The sequence below is a fragment of the Sceloporus occidentalis genome, unplaced genomic scaffold (genome assembly GCF_023333645.1).
Source record: "Sceloporus occidentalis isolate IW3139 unplaced genomic scaffold, rSceOcc1.0.p SCAF_186, whole genome shotgun sequence".
Classification (NCBI taxonomy): Eukaryota; Metazoa; Chordata; class Lepidosauria; order Squamata; family Phrynosomatidae; genus Sceloporus; species Sceloporus occidentalis.
This window is the reverse complement of record NW_028317166.1, coordinates 584,850-601,130: the sequence shown is the minus strand read 5'-3', so window position 1 is coordinate 601,130 and position 16,281 is coordinate 584,850.

Here is a 16,281-nt window from a genome sequence, read left to right as displayed (position 1 = left end):
TGCAATCTTAATATTTTATTTTTTTTCATAGTTGCTCATTTTTTTATTTCTCCAAATGCAAGTGAGACACTTACACTCATCCACAACACTTTCTGCAAGCAAATCCGATTTAAATGTATAGTGACATAGTAATGTAGGTTCAAACAAGGCCTTGGTCTATCAAGTTCAACCCTTCTACCTATCCTTCCTGCTTTTGGTCCAAAACAAGGCAAAAAAACTCCCAATTAAACTATTTTTTCTCTGTGATTCCAAAATGCAATCACTTTTCTCTTTGGATCAAGAAGCTCTAAAATATTAATATTTATTCTATCATTTATAGCCATATAGTATGTATGCATATTTTATAGTGCTAACAGATGTACTCGATATGCTTTGCAGTAAATTATGAACAGATAGATTTATTGTGCTTTACAAAACCTAAAATATGACTGCTCAGCAAACCGGTGCTTCTTGGCTCCAAAGGCAAATTATAGTGTTTGCTCAACCCAGCCAAAGCTAACATATTATTGGGTGTGGTCATGTTACATGCAGCTTGGTGTCATGAGAAGTCAACTATGTTTTCCAATGGTCAAGCCTATTAAAAAAAGACCAATTTCTTGTATAAGCACAACAACCTATCCATGCTTGCTTTGGTGTCACAAATAAGGCGTCCCTAAAAACTATGAATGTAGGTGAAACAGCACCTTTTAATCTGCACTCAATAGCAAAGCAATAGACCATAGAATAATAATACGGCAACCTCGGAATTAAAGGCAATTTAAGATAATATATGTGCTGTAGCATACATGCCCAATACAATGACATGGGAACTTGGGGTTTTCATATTAAATGCAACCTCACCAGTGTAAAATGCCTTAGGGTAAAGAAAGAAATGGCGGCTGTTGCTTGGCCATGCAAAACTTCCTCCCATATTTAAAAAAATGGTTAAACAAATTTAATTCAATACTTTTAACACAACAAAAAAATCATATACCAAGCTTTTCTGACACTGGAATGTACTATTTAACTATTATTACGGTTAAAAACATGCAATCAAAAAGTGCAGTGCATATGAAATGATGTAGGTCATCCTAATATTACTGTCAATTAAGCCTATTTAATTTATATCACATTAGGCATCTTGCATCAATTGCAGGTTTACAAATGATACATTACCTTCTCTCTGGAGCGAACAAGGGCTGTGTGCTGAAATGAGGGAGAACGGATTGTGAAATGAGTAATAATTAACACACCCATACAGTATTCTTTAAGTTTTTTCCAAACTGGTTCCACCAATTATTACACATAGAGCACATTCATTTACAATGCTAAAATAAAAGTTTCATTGTATTTGCATCTGATTTTTCAGGTATAACAAGCTTAAGTGTTACATTACTGAGACTCCACAATGCTTACCTCATTGGTTTACATGTACAGAAAACTTGGTTTCAGCAATAAAAGACATTATCGGGGTCACAAAGTTATTTTCGACACTGATCTAAAGATAACCTTCCTATTGTTTTTCTTTTCTATGTAGCATGTGGTACATGAAATCCTTACTGGACAGATCATTCATTTAAGGAAAATTTCCGAGGTGCTAAAATCAGAGGACACTCAGGGCACATGGTATTCTACTTATGCAACACATACATAAAGTCATATGAACCCAGTGGTGTAACCAAAATTGCAGGGGCCCCAACTTACAGTTGGAGCCTCAAGTTCGTCACACACACAGTAACATACTTACACACAGTAATATACTTACACAGACACACACAGTAACATAGTAACACACTAACATTAACACATAGTAACATACTAACATACTTATACACACACTAACATACACACAGTGCTAACACATTTCTTACAAACACACACACTAACATACTAACCTACTTACCCACACAGTAATATACACAGATACACTCACAGTAATAGGCACGTACGCACTACTACGTAAACACACACACACACACTAGTATTCTAGTATTCCAGATAAATACCAGTCGTTACCTGCCATTGAGGTGTGCCGCTCCATTGAGTTTAGCAGTGTCTACACATGGCTTAGGGGTCTAATATATATAGCTAGGGACATATACATTGATCAGCCATAATATTATCAGTGGGTGGGATATATTAGGCAGCAAGCAAACATTTGGTCCTCTAAAATAGGCAAGCGTAAGGATCTGAGCAACTTTGAGAAGGGCCAAATTGTGATGGCTACACGACTGGGTCAGAGCATCTCCAAAACTGCGGCTCTTGTGTTCCTGGTCTGCAGTGGTCAGTACCTATGAAAACTGATCCAAAGAACGAAAAGTGGTGAACCGGCAACAGAGTCATGGGTTGCCAATGCTCCTTAATGCACGTGGGGGCGAAGGCTGGCCCATGTGGTCAAATCCACATGGCACCAGGATGCATCCATGGAGGCCCCACCTCGCAATTTAGAGGACTTTAAGAATCTACTGCTAATGTCTTGGTGCCAGATACCACCGCACACCTTCAGAGGTCTAGTGGAATCCATGCCTTGATGGGTCGGGGCTGTTTTGATAGCAAAAGGGGGACCTACACAATATTAGGCAGGGGGTCATAATGTTATGGTTGATCGGTGTATATGGTGAATACAAAATAATGACTGTTTGATAGTTGGGGGGAAAAGGTATTAACCCCTTCAATCCCCTATGGACGTACCGGTGTGTCCAAAAAACGCATTCCAAGAATCCCCTATGGACGTACCGATCTCTATGCACATCTGTGAGGACCTGCATAGAGATCACAGTGTGATCAGTGCAGGGGGATCGCGGGGAGAGGAGTGAGAAACCATGTCTCCCCCCCCCCCCCGGGGGGATAAAAATCATAATAATATAAATAATAATAAAAAAATAATAATGTGAGCTAAGTGATGTCATTGTGACATCACTGGCATGTTCAGGAGGTCCCTAAGAGGACCTCTAACCATTTTGTTTTTAAAAAAAAATATATATAAAAAATTACAAAATATATATAAAAAAGATAATAATCATACAAAAATTAAAAAACCTTACATCCCTCTGCCCTAGCATAACATCTACCCAGTATAACCTTCCTGCCCCCGTTCACAACCCCCAAACCCGTTAAGCCATAAGCATAAAAATTCTACAAAAAATGTACACCTTATAGTATGTTCCCTGGTGCTGGGAAAGTATGGAAAATCTATATAAATTAGGTATTTCTGAAATCAGGACACCTGAATTGATAAACTTGGAGGGGATTTTCCATCACTTTACCTAATTTTGTCAGGATTCAGAGGGACAATTTTCTAATTTTTCTTTTTTTAATTTTCGTTAGTTTTTACTAAATTTCTCATTCTAAATTTTCAGCTAATCACCCAACTATGGTATCAAAAGAAAGCTCTATCTCTCATTGAAAAAACAATATATAGTTTACATGGGTACACTATTCACAGGAAAAGAGAATAATCGCTGAACAGACATAGCGCAAAAATGGCAAAATTGCTCTGGGACTCGAGGTACCAAAAACCCCTGGGATTGAAGGGGGTTAAACATCTGCCCATATTATTAAGCAACAAATAATAGATAAGCAGCAGTGATGTGTAACAAGTATAAGCAGTGATAATAACTGCTCTAACTAACACACCATCTCTGAATATTATATTTGTGCTTCAGCGCTACTTTTTTAGAGGTAAATATGCCGTCAGGTACCCAGTGACTGTGGCATCTCTGTCTGCAAAACAGATTGCTCTATATCTGGCCTACCAGGCTGGTGAATACAACATGAACTCTACAGCTTACTTCAAAATTCATGGAAGCTGGACCTCTGCTACTGGATGCTGGAACACTTGCATCAGATGCATTCACAGGTTATTTATCCATGCTGCCTGTTCATAGGTGGCTGCATCCTACTTTTGAATATGCATATAGTCTTTTCCTTATCCGGCCTTTCAGGCAACTCCAATGTGATAGAGAGTGTTATGAACTAGTTTTATATCCCGCTCAACAGACTAGAAAAACAACTCCATTCTGCCACTGGTGGAGCCAATCACATGTCCAGCTGCACACACACAAACATACTAACCTACTTACAGAGGCGTATCTACTGAAAATAGCGCCTATGGCAAGCACTGAAATTGCGCCCCTGTCCAAATATCTTAAACCAATTTACTAGCCCCTGCTGCCCATATATATAAATATATAAATATTAGACCCTGCTGCCGATAGCAGGTATAGATCAACACACAAATCAATATAAATTGAAATTCACTTGTGATCTCAGCACTGAAGGTATATATCAAATAAACAGAATCAGACATACAAATACTGTATTTGCAGGTATACAATAACAATATATGAAACGTAGCATCGCAGGTATAGATCAAATACATGGAAACAGCATTGCAGGTATTAATCAACTGAATAAGACATATTAACCCTGTATTTGCAGGTATACATAAATAATGTATGGAAACATAGCATAGCAGATATGGATCTACAGAATAGCACAAAAACCCAGCTTTGCAGGTATAGATCAATTGGAATTCACATAAAATCACTGCATTAAAGGTATATTTAAAACCCCCTAAATTATAGGCATAGATCACAGGTTGCACACCCCAAAGCAAGCTCTGGCGTCCACACTGCCCACATAGAACCTGACCAGCACCAGATCACACACATAAGATTTGCCATCTTTGTCCCCAAATAGCCCAGCACAAGTCAACTTTGTCCCCAAACAGTCCTGCCTGTGCCATCTTGGTCCCATATACACCCTGCCTGTGCCATCTTGGTCCCCAAGGCTCAAACCTCCTGCTAGTGCCATCTTTGCCCTTACACAATTATACATCTATGATACACACAAACACATTAACTCATGCTCTCCCTCATTCAGACAATTCATCCACACATTAACTCATGCTCTCCCTCATTCAGACAACTTATCCACATATTAACTCATGCTCTCCCTCATTCAGACAGTTCATCCACATATTAACTCATGCTCTCCCTCATTCAGACAACTCATCCACATATTAACTCATGCTCTCCCTCATTCAGACAATTCATCCACATATTAACTCATGTTCTCCCTCATTCAGGCAATTCATCCATTTTAAGAAACGACACCCCTTGGAGCTTCAAATGAGGGGCTACATGTATTTCTAGGACAAAAGTTGAGTGCACAAATAATGATGGAATATGTCGCTTTGGCTAGAAAATATGTTTTTTCTAACCATAGCGACATGTTAATTTTTGTCTTACGCACTCCAGGTTTGTACTAGAAACACATACAGCCCCTCATTTGATGCGCCAAGGGATGTCGTTTTTGCAAATGTGTACTTTTTGTGCCATAATTTAACTTCCTACGTGAGCAGTAATGCCACGTCAAGGCTTTAACCCTAATTACTGACCATTCACACGCCTTTCATATCTCCATTCACTCGCAGAAGCACACGCCATTCTTTCCCGTTACAATCCAAAAGAAATGATGGTAAAGGGAGAAAAAAAAAATCACTTTCACAGCAAAAATAAGTTTTGCAGTAAAAATGCAAGGCGCTGCAGGGATGAGATGGTTACTCACGTACCGCACGGGCTAAATGGCTGATTTTAATAATATTTGCAGTTCATCAGGATTTCAAAAATTGCCTCCCTCTACCGTTGGCTAAATTTAACCCTATGATCAAAGGCATAATAGGATTTAAAATTAGTATCGGCCATTTTTAAAAAGGGAATGTAACTTTTTATAGCTATATGATCACTGTGGTAACATTGGCTACCACAGTGATCATTTAGCTAGAATACTTTTTTTTTTTTTAAGTTAAACTACTTTATGTTTAAATAATTTAATTTGGGAGTCTCTAGGCAATTTTGATCTTTTTTTATCTGCCTTTAGAAACACCCAAATCCATTTTTTTAATGTTTTTTTTTTTTTAACTTAATATTTGTTATTCTTTTTTTACAATCTATATATGTATATGGTGGGGGTATGTAGCTGCTTAGATGCCTGAGATACAGGCATCTAAGCAGCATGCCCCCATACCTCTTTAACTGACAATTGTCAGTTGTTAATAAAGTTGCGTGGTGACGTCATCACGTCATTGCGCGAGACGGCACCGGGCGGATCGGGTGGCCCCGGTGATGCCCTTCAGTTTGAGGGGCAGATCGCCGGGGTAGGTGGTGATGGAGGTCCACAGACCTCCATCAAGGTAAGGTAGTGCTAGTGACGGCAAGGTGCCGTCGTTAGCACCTGACTGGGACTGTCCTGGGTGGTTACAAATTCGGCGGGGGGGCAACAGGGGGGGCAAGGAATAACCTAGGGGGGGCAATTGCCCCCCTGTAGCGACGCCACTGAGTGTTAACCTTAGCAGGATGAACATTTTTCATAGAGGTGATGAACAATTGTGTAAACTCTTGTCTGAGTGGTGCTGAAAGATTCAAATAAGAGTCTAGCAATTTAACTAAACATAGACCAGGCTCTGACAAATGTCGGACTAAATCCAATTCTCCCCTTGAGGATGACGTGAAATCCTCCTGTCCGTCACATTCATGGTTCGATTATATGAATTTGGATTAGTTGTGCACCAATAGCTGCCAGTGCCAATGCTAAAAGGAAAGCCAATTTAATTGCGGTCCATTTTGGGCCTATCTGTCCATTGTCAAGTGAATTAAAAAAGGTTAGTAAGACATCCACATCCCAAGTAAAAATGTATCTTGGGGTAAAGGGTCAACAAACGGATAACCCTTTAAGTAATCTGAGGTAAAGGACATCTCGGGTCAGGTTAGGGATCAAAAAGTTTAATTCAGACCCATACATTTGAATTGTACTGACAGCTAATCCTGAATAAAATGTAAGGGTGAGGAATTCCAAGGCTAGGGGGATGGTGTTAGACTCATTCAAAGGGAATTAAAGGAAACTTCCCATGCTTTAAAGTCCTCAATCATTTGTCTATATCTCACTCTAGTCCTGTGCCTTAAAGAGGAATTAACAATATCCAAAACACGGTCAGATAAGAGAGGATGAGTTAACAGCCTACCAGGGGGTATCAAGGTCTGGAGGGCCAGATTGGATATATTAGAACCACATTGAACACCTGGTCCTTGCGAATCTTCTCCAGAACCTTCATCAATATAGAGAAGCGTAAGGGGGTTGAAGCTCTGCCGAAAGGACATTGCATCCATTTTCCAAGCCCCCTCTGTCCAAGTCCTGGAAACAAATTTAGGAATCTGAGCTGAGGTCTGAGAAGCAAAGAGATCTATCTGCCTCTTGCCCAGTCTGCTCTCTATGAGCTGAAATAAAGACGTCTTTAATTGTATTGTAGCCAGAGACAGACGGTGGCAGGACAGAAAATCCGCTAGTTCGTTTGCCTCTCCTGATACATGAACGACATTTATTTGAACATCGTTTCTCAGAACCCAAGACCATAGGTCCAGAGCTTCTAGACATAAACTACTTGACCTCGTTCCCCCTCTGTGATTGACATATGCAACATCTGCCATGTTGTCCAATTGGACTTTTACTGATGAACCTGAGGGATTCAAATGAACTAGGCCTTGGAGAGCTAATCTTATGGCTTTCCATTCCAACACATTTATGTGCAGGGTTCTCTCTTGAACAGACCAAATTCCTCTTATCGTGCTCACACTGTTTGGTAGGCCTCGTATTATACATTTGTATTATTTGAGCCTGTGACTAGCTTAGTGCACCGACATTTTTTCTTTTCCCTGTTTGCACATATTTGAGGTTGTTGGCTCCTCATCAGTCTGGTTGCAGCTTGCTGTCCAGGGGTTAATAGGGAGGAGGTTTAATTGCACCTCCCCCAACACATTAATAAGGTTTTGGTAGCAGTATAAACTGCTTTGTGTGCCCACTATGTAGGAGGTGAGAGCAGGTTCTCACCCTATTGAGAGTGTGCCTTGACGTGGCGGGTGAGCTTAATTATGCTTTGGCAAATTCATATAACCAAAACCTCTCATTTATATTATGTTTATATATTTGTTGCCAACTTTATTAGGGTGAGAAGCGCAGACAGTTTTTGTTTTTTGTATACAACTTCAGAGACAGGGCTGATCGTTTCTTTGGTCAGTGTTGAGAGCAGCTCCAACCCTCGTTTGCTGCCCAATTGCTCTATTAAGAGCCATCATGCAGAGTTAACCTCTTCAATACCACTATTGTGTCTGTGACAGCAATATATATGACTCCAAATGGCTGGAAACTTCTTGCAATAGGACCCAGTCTGGACTGCCACTCCTGAAGACTGTTCCTCCAAGTGTGCTACGAATAAGCTCCCTCAACGCTTTTCACCAGCTATGTGCTGGCTTCCTCAGGAGTGATAAATAAATAATAGAACTAGTAGGGGAGTTATTTTTCCATATTGGTGTACACATTCACATGGAGTGTGTATGTGTTGTTTGTTAAAAAAAAGTTGTCCCTGAAAGATTCAAAGACGTACTAGAGCTTAGCAGCTTGAAGAATGCACAGTAACCTGAATCCGGTTTTAAGGAAAAATAATCCCCTGCTAAAAAACAACAACATTTTCCTACAGTATATTAATAACATCAAAAATTGTCTGAAACACTGGAACTTTGTATCACTTTATTGTGATTAAAATTATTACAGGTACAAAATGGGTAGATCCGCCAACACAACTACATGAATGTTTTGGTTGTATAATATTCTTATATATATATATATATATATATATATATATATATATATATATATATATATATATATACACATACAATTGTTGTATATAGATTTCCTAAATCTGCACTAATGATTTATTCCTCTAGGTTTTGAAGGTTTCGATAAAACAATATCACCTAAATATAACCACTAAACGTAACTTTCAAATAAACCTTATCAGTTATAGGCAGTGATCCACAAAACAAGTATCTGGAGTATAGTAATCAAGTAAACATCAGCAAATATGTACATTTATTTCCTACCTTAAGGAATCAAGCAAACAAAATAATAAATAACTTTAAGATTTCTATGGTAACAACCGATCAGTGCCTCTTGCTGTGTCACATGACAAGTGTTGCCTGCAAAAATTATGAAGGAAGTAACATTCTACATGGTTAAAGTATTATTTGAGCGTACAACCATATTAACAAAAGGCATTCCTAATGGGGCATTTAGTTAGGAAAATTTTAGATTCAACGGAATATGTATTACAGTATCTTTAAGTACATTTCCAAATAAACCTATACCTGTCTGGCAAAATAATAAAAAGTCCTATTACAAAATTGTGAAATGTTAAAACATGTAGGCTCTAAAGGTATACATACATTACATACATACATTATTTACAAGGAATGTATTAAAATATTTAAATGTTTTATTTATTTTGGCACCATAATTTTACCATATAACAGAACACAGTTTGTAGCCTTCTCATGGATGATGAAGAGAAATGGGCGATTGGCTTTAAAATCAACATCTGGCATAACTAAACTAAGAGTTGTTATGTCATCTGCATTAACATCTTCATTTTCCAAACCATCCTCACCAATTTTCAGGTACGCCTTGTGAATCACATCATACACATATAAAGGACCCTGAGCTATTCCTGAGAAGTTGGCCTTGTCACTAAAAACCTGAGGCATTCCCATTTTTGATAAAGTATCTTTGAGGGGAACACTTCCGTTGATTTTAATATGAGGGACATACACATCAACAAATCTTTCCTCCATTTTTGATGAATTGGTCCAATCCACCATTTTTTCATAGTCCAAGTATTTTTCAACCTGAAGTACAAAAGGTTTAAATATAAAAAACAGAATTAGAACACGAAATACCAATAGTAATAAGTATGACATTTCAACAATGCTTTGCATTGTGGTACCCAGAGTGCTCCCTTTTCTGGGGGAGTGGCTTCATCAGGGGCAAGTCATGTTATAGATACAGGTAGGTTAGTCACATGTAAAGATATGGCTATCTCCACACAGCCTTTAGTGTGCAGAGAGTTGATGGTGACTGGGCACGGCCAAACACCACTCACCTGTCCAGAGACTGAAGACATTGACCCTGAGACCTAGAGAAGCAGGGCTTTACATGGAGATCACAGGTCCAACCCAGAGAGTTCCCAGGTATGCATGATGGTCTAGTGCTACCAAGCTTTAACCTGACACTTAAACTTTTTAAGATTAATTTAAGCTTTTAATCTGTAGTGATGTATAGCATGATATGCAAGAAAACCCTACTACAGCCAAGCTACATTAAAGAGACGCCATATGCCTTTATCGGATGGTATTTGTAGAACAAAAAGCAAAGCTTCTGTACACTATACCTCAAAGCCTCATTTAACATCACAAGTGGCTGGACATCTAAATCTCTCTTCCATACAGAAGGGTAATGGAAAGAGGGAATGGGATATAATGTTATACATGGTGGGTAGGGTGACTATGAATATGATCTGTCATTTAACCCTATACTCCATAGTTCTATCACTCATATCATTCAGTTGAAAACTCATAATATCATGTCAGGTGGGACCACTTTTTTCAGGTAAATTCTCACCTTTTTCACCTCTAACCCTTGGTCAGGAAGTACAATGAATAAAGAGAGCCCTTCATTTTTTCCATAAGGCAGCTCAAGGATGCGGATTCCTTCATCACTCACGTTGCGAAAACGAAATGTACCTGATGTGGACATCATCTCTACAGTTACAAGTTCATTCTGTTATATTAAAAAGAAATATATATATATATTTTAGAAAATGCATACTGTATCATGCAACTATTATTATACAATAAAACATGAAATCTCAAAACGTATGTAAAGGCTGTTTTGAGCCTGTATTTGTGGGCGCAAATTTTACTATGCAAATATTTGGCAACCTTTCTTTTAATAATAGTAAGAAGCAGAATTCACAAAAACATGGAGAAAAAAGCAGAAGAATAGACAGAAATAATACTTTTAATTTGTATAATAGGAACAGCCAACCTCAATTGTTTTTAGAGTAAACCAGCAACCAGGGAACCTTGATGTCATGCTGCTTAAAAACTGTCTTTATGTTGTTAATAGTTTTTAACAATCCAAGCAGTTTTTAGTACGTGTGCAGTGAAATATTAACATTTAATTCCCTGTTCTTTTCTGTTGAGATAGTGTATCTCAGCATGCAGCTGACTTGTTGCTTACTTGAACTGATTATACAGATTATATAATAGAAAGTATATATTTATATTTTCACTTTTTCTCAGTACAAACTGCCATTGAAATGTAAGGGCGCATGCCCTCAAATATTTTGAATAAAAAAATAACAATACATCTAAATGAATGGTTACAGGCATATGCAAAATATATTTTATATACAATAGCCTCTATAGCAAAAGGTATGCCCTACAAGAATTACAAGAACACTTGCAACTAATCAGCTTTCATTCAGGCAGCTGTAGAAAAAAGGTATATCTCTGTAACATGGCCATATGTTTCCAAATACATAAGCGACTTATGCAATGTTTTAGTTACGTTGAATAAATGACAACCCCAATATTTGTTGTTTAACCAATTATAATTAATTAGTAATAAATAAGAACATACTAACACAAGGAAATGCAATGGCACATGGTAGCTTGATAAATTGCCTCCTAGTTTCGTAAATACTATCACTACTGTTTTCTGTACACTCTGCAATGTTCATCCACTTGATGTAGGCAATGTAATTTCATATTTCCATTTTTGTAGCCAAATTTGTTAATAATTCATGAAATTACAGAAAAATTGTTTTCACACAACATTGTCATGCATTGATGGCACTTGCTCTTTGTTATTTAAGCTACATCTCTGATACGTTCATGATGAGTATGCTTTAGCAAACATTACTTACTGTACTCAATGTAAATGGTTCCAAGTCAGTTTTATAGTGAGGGAAGGTCTGTGTCCAGTTTGCCAATAGGTTCATTGTATTTATTACAACAAGTTTAGCATCCGCAGAAATTGAATTTTCCCCTAACCAGTCTTTTACCATACCTTTGCAAAAGAAGAAAAACTGTTAGGTAAATACCAGTATATAATGTTTTTTTACAATGGCTATACATTATTATAAATAAAAGTTTTTCCATAGCCCTGCCAGTGGTCTTCCTGCCGTGCGCCCTGCCAGTGGTCTTCCTGCTGTGCGCCCTGTTATTGGGCTTCCTGCCTTGTCCCCTGCCATCGGGCTTCCAGCTGTGCGCCCTGCCATTGGGCTTCCAGCCACAGAGACTTATTACCTGTATTTACTTGTCTTGCCAGTTCCCTCAATATGGCCTATATCATCACATCCTGCCTGTGGTGTCTTTCTTTGCGCCTATCTGTATCTTCCCTCAGCTATGAGGCATCGTGGGGTCCAGACGGAACTCCAAGTATCCCCTGCGACTGGGCTCCTATCCGACCTGCTTACCCGGTTCCTGACAGCTACACACATACCCCCAGACTACCGAGGGCAGCAGTGTTTAGTATTATGTAGTGTGAATTACCTTATTTGCATGATTATAAGACGACCCTGATTATAAGACGACCCCCCAAAATCTGAATATTAAGTTAGGAAAAAAGAAAAATCCTGAATATAAGACGACCCTATAGGAAAAAAGTTACCAGTAAATGTTAATTCATGTAAACTAGGTTAATTATTTTTTTTTAAATAAAAGCAATGATTGAGAAAAATATTCTGTTTTTATTTCCTTTTATTTTGCAACCTGCCCCCCAGTTATGCACATCTGCCCCAGGCTTGCGACTCTGCCCCAGAAATGCCTTATACCCCCTATATGCCACTGTGCCCCATGATATGCCTTTTAACCCTCTAAATACCACTGTGCCCCATGATATGCCTTTTAACCCTCTATATGCCACTGTGCCCCATGATATGCCTTTTGACCCCCTATGTGCCACTCTGCCTGAAAATGCCTTATACCCCTATATGCCACTCTGGCATTTAGGGGGTTAAAAGGCATATTATGGGGCAGAGTGGAATATAGGGAGGTATAAGGCATTTCAGGAGGCAGAGTGGCGTATAGAGGGTTAAAAGGCATTTCTGGAGGCAGAGTGGCATTAAGAGGGTTAAAAGGCATTTCATAGAGCGCTCTGCCTACAGAAATGCCTTATGCCCCCATTTAACACCCCCACACACACTTACCGGTGCTTCTAATTCCCCGGTGTGTACTAGTCAGGGCAACAGGTAAACGTCTACGTGATTCGCGTAGGCAACTTCCGCTGCAGCCGGAAGGAGTTGTGGTTAGCAGCGAGGTTTGTCTGCGTCCATCGCGCAGACCCTTCCCGGCTGTCAGTGATTATTCTCCACACCGGAACTCTCCTCACTGACAGCCGGGGAAGGTCTGCGCGATGGACGCAGGCAACCCCCGCTGCTAACCGCACCTCCTTCTGGCTGCAGCGGAAGTTGTCTACGCGAATCGCGTATACGTCTACACGCTGCCCCGGCTACACACTGGGGAGTCAGAAGCACCGGTAAGTTTGGGGGGGCATAAGACAGGAGGATCCAGGTCCCCTGCAGCGCTGCGGGTGATCTGGATCTTAGTCTCATAGTCAGACCTATTTGAGGTCTGATTATAAGACGATCCCAATTTTTGCTCTGAAAAAAACCTTGTCTTATAATCGACCAAATACGGTATTAGTATTTTCTTGTTATCTGTTTGTACAATGTACAATGCCAAGGATTACCTGTCTAAAAAAACTGATAAAACAAAAAATGGACAAAGAACATCTAATACCTCTGGTCTTTTCCTTGATCCACTCATTAATTTGTTTACTTGCATTTTCTGGATTGTGTCTGAAGTCCACTTTTTCTGGCTCTGAGTTGTACCACGTTTTAGAAGCATTTAAGTATGTCTATGAGAAAAGAAAGTACAGTGTTTGGAAAAGTGTTATTAAATCATATAATGAAAACAATGGGAGTAGCAATCACATCTATGCTATGTGAACACTGATGTTTTCCATGCATACATGCGATTGGCTGCTGCTACTCATATAGACTGTATATGCCTAATCATGAATAGCATCTAAGCAAGGTATCTTCAAAGGATTCATTGTAGGTTCATAACATGAAGACGTTAGACAGAAGATGTTTTGTACCCTTACATATGTAATAACATGAGGTACACAATCAACCCATACTTATGGACAAACATAGTACCAGCACCAGATTATAGAGAATCCAACCGATTATTTTACTTCTTTTTTAAGCCTCCTTAGGTATTTCTTAACCCTTAGAATTAACTTGGTAGTGGAAGGAATTGATTTTTGGGGTCATATCCCACTTTAGTTGCAATGATTTGGATATCTTTAAATTTGGTTGGTTAGAATTATAAAATTACACACATCTTGCTGAGCAGTATGTGTGATAAATACAGCTACATGGTCCTTGATTAATTAATTATCCATAAGGGAAGCTGAGAAATAAGTCCTCTACAATTTCTACAGTTGTATATTTACTATGTGAAATCCCTGCTTAATTGTTACAATTAACTGGAGTAATTAACTTACTTAAATGGCATTCTGCATGGTGTGCATGGGTATTTCTATGTTAGGTACATATGGTTCATAAGTACAGTTGATTTTTTGCAGCATATCTCAACATATGAACTAATTTATAGTCAATCAAATACTGCCTTGTACTTCATTATACCATTAGTAATTTTGAAAATGTTTACTTAAGCTGCTGATGATGTTTGGAATTATTATTAGACATGTGGAGGGGGCCAAAAACGATTTCGACAATTCTTTCAGTTCATTTTTGGGCCATTCATTTTCGGGCAAAAAATTTCTTTCCCTTCCCATTATTTTCGGCCCAAAAATTTTGTTGTATTTTTGACTCGGAATCGAAATTCATTGCCCAGTTACTACATTCACTCTCACTTTCTCGTTCACTCTCTCTCTAAATGTTTTTTTACCTTCTCTGCCATCAGGGGTGAGGACGTCACTGCAAGTGCTGTTATTTTGCCCTCAGCAGAAATTGCTACCGATCTATGTCTGCAGAGAGGCAGACAAAAAAAGAAAATAGCAGACTAAGGATTGAAGATAGAATAAAGAAGAGACTGGAGAAGATAAGGAAAAAGTTAGTAGTCAGCAGAAGTGGTCGACAGAGAAGGTAGAGAAACACTTAGAGAACATGAGGGAGAGCAAATGAGAATAAGAGTGTGAGAGAGTAAGTGAAGAGAATGTGAGTGAATGTGGATACGAATTTCGGATGAAAATTCTTAGCATTTTGTTTTCGTCCGATTCATGGGCGGTCTGGCCTTGTTTTCGGAACTTTGTAGCAATTGCCGAATTTACCAAAATTCGGTAAATTTGCAATTCGTATGAATCCGAATGCACAAGTCTAGTTATTATGATTATTTTGTAGTGCTTACACTTCTTTTTAGACTAAGAATTACTGTTTAGTACAAACATTACATGACTAGTTAAATGTTAGGACTCTTTCATCTCTTAGTTTTATTATTGTGTGATAATTTTTAGTATTCTCTCTATCTCCTGTAGTATTAGTGCTAAATTACCGTGTAAGTATCTTGCAGTGTGGTCTGCCCCAGTCAACTCACCTGCCCAGTCCCGGACCCTAAACAAGTGCATTGCATCCCTAGAAATTGATTCCAAACAATAACATGAACTGGAGCTTTTGTTGGCACTGAGCTAAAGCTTGGAAAATGGCCATACAATTAGTGTAAATACTTGTCTCTTTGTCAAATTGTCACTGAAAGCCAAACATTATTTCCTTCCTAAATGAAATCTTATGACATTACTTTGTCTACAGGTTTCAAGGAAGTAAACTAAAACACTTAGTTACAGGTTTGTTTTTTGTAGGGTGTAACTTTATCCATTAAAAAATATTGCTGCAAGTTGTTTAGACTGGTATGATCTAGCAATGTAATTACTGTTGGCGTAACTATGTAATTGTTGATAAATAAATTATGTTATGCATACGTACATGAGTATATAACTAAAGCATCGATGATAACATAATATTCAGTATAAATGTAACAATTTATTTTTGCTTTTAAATACTTAAAGCAACTGAAGGAAACTTGTCCATGACTATAAAAAAAAAGGTATGTGCCAACTAGGGCTGAAACAACTAATCGATAAAATCGATAATGAAAATCGTTGTCAACGATTTTCATTATCGATTAATCGAATCGATTTTTATCGATTATAAAAAGAGGTTTTTTTCAGAGCAAATGCTCTGAAAAACTCCTCTCCTTATATAATCCGACCTCAAACAGAGATCGGATTATAATACTAGAATCCAGATCCCCCAGCAAGGCTGCAGGGGACCTGGATTCCCCTCACTGTCGGCCGGTCTCTCACTTCCGTCTCTCTCCC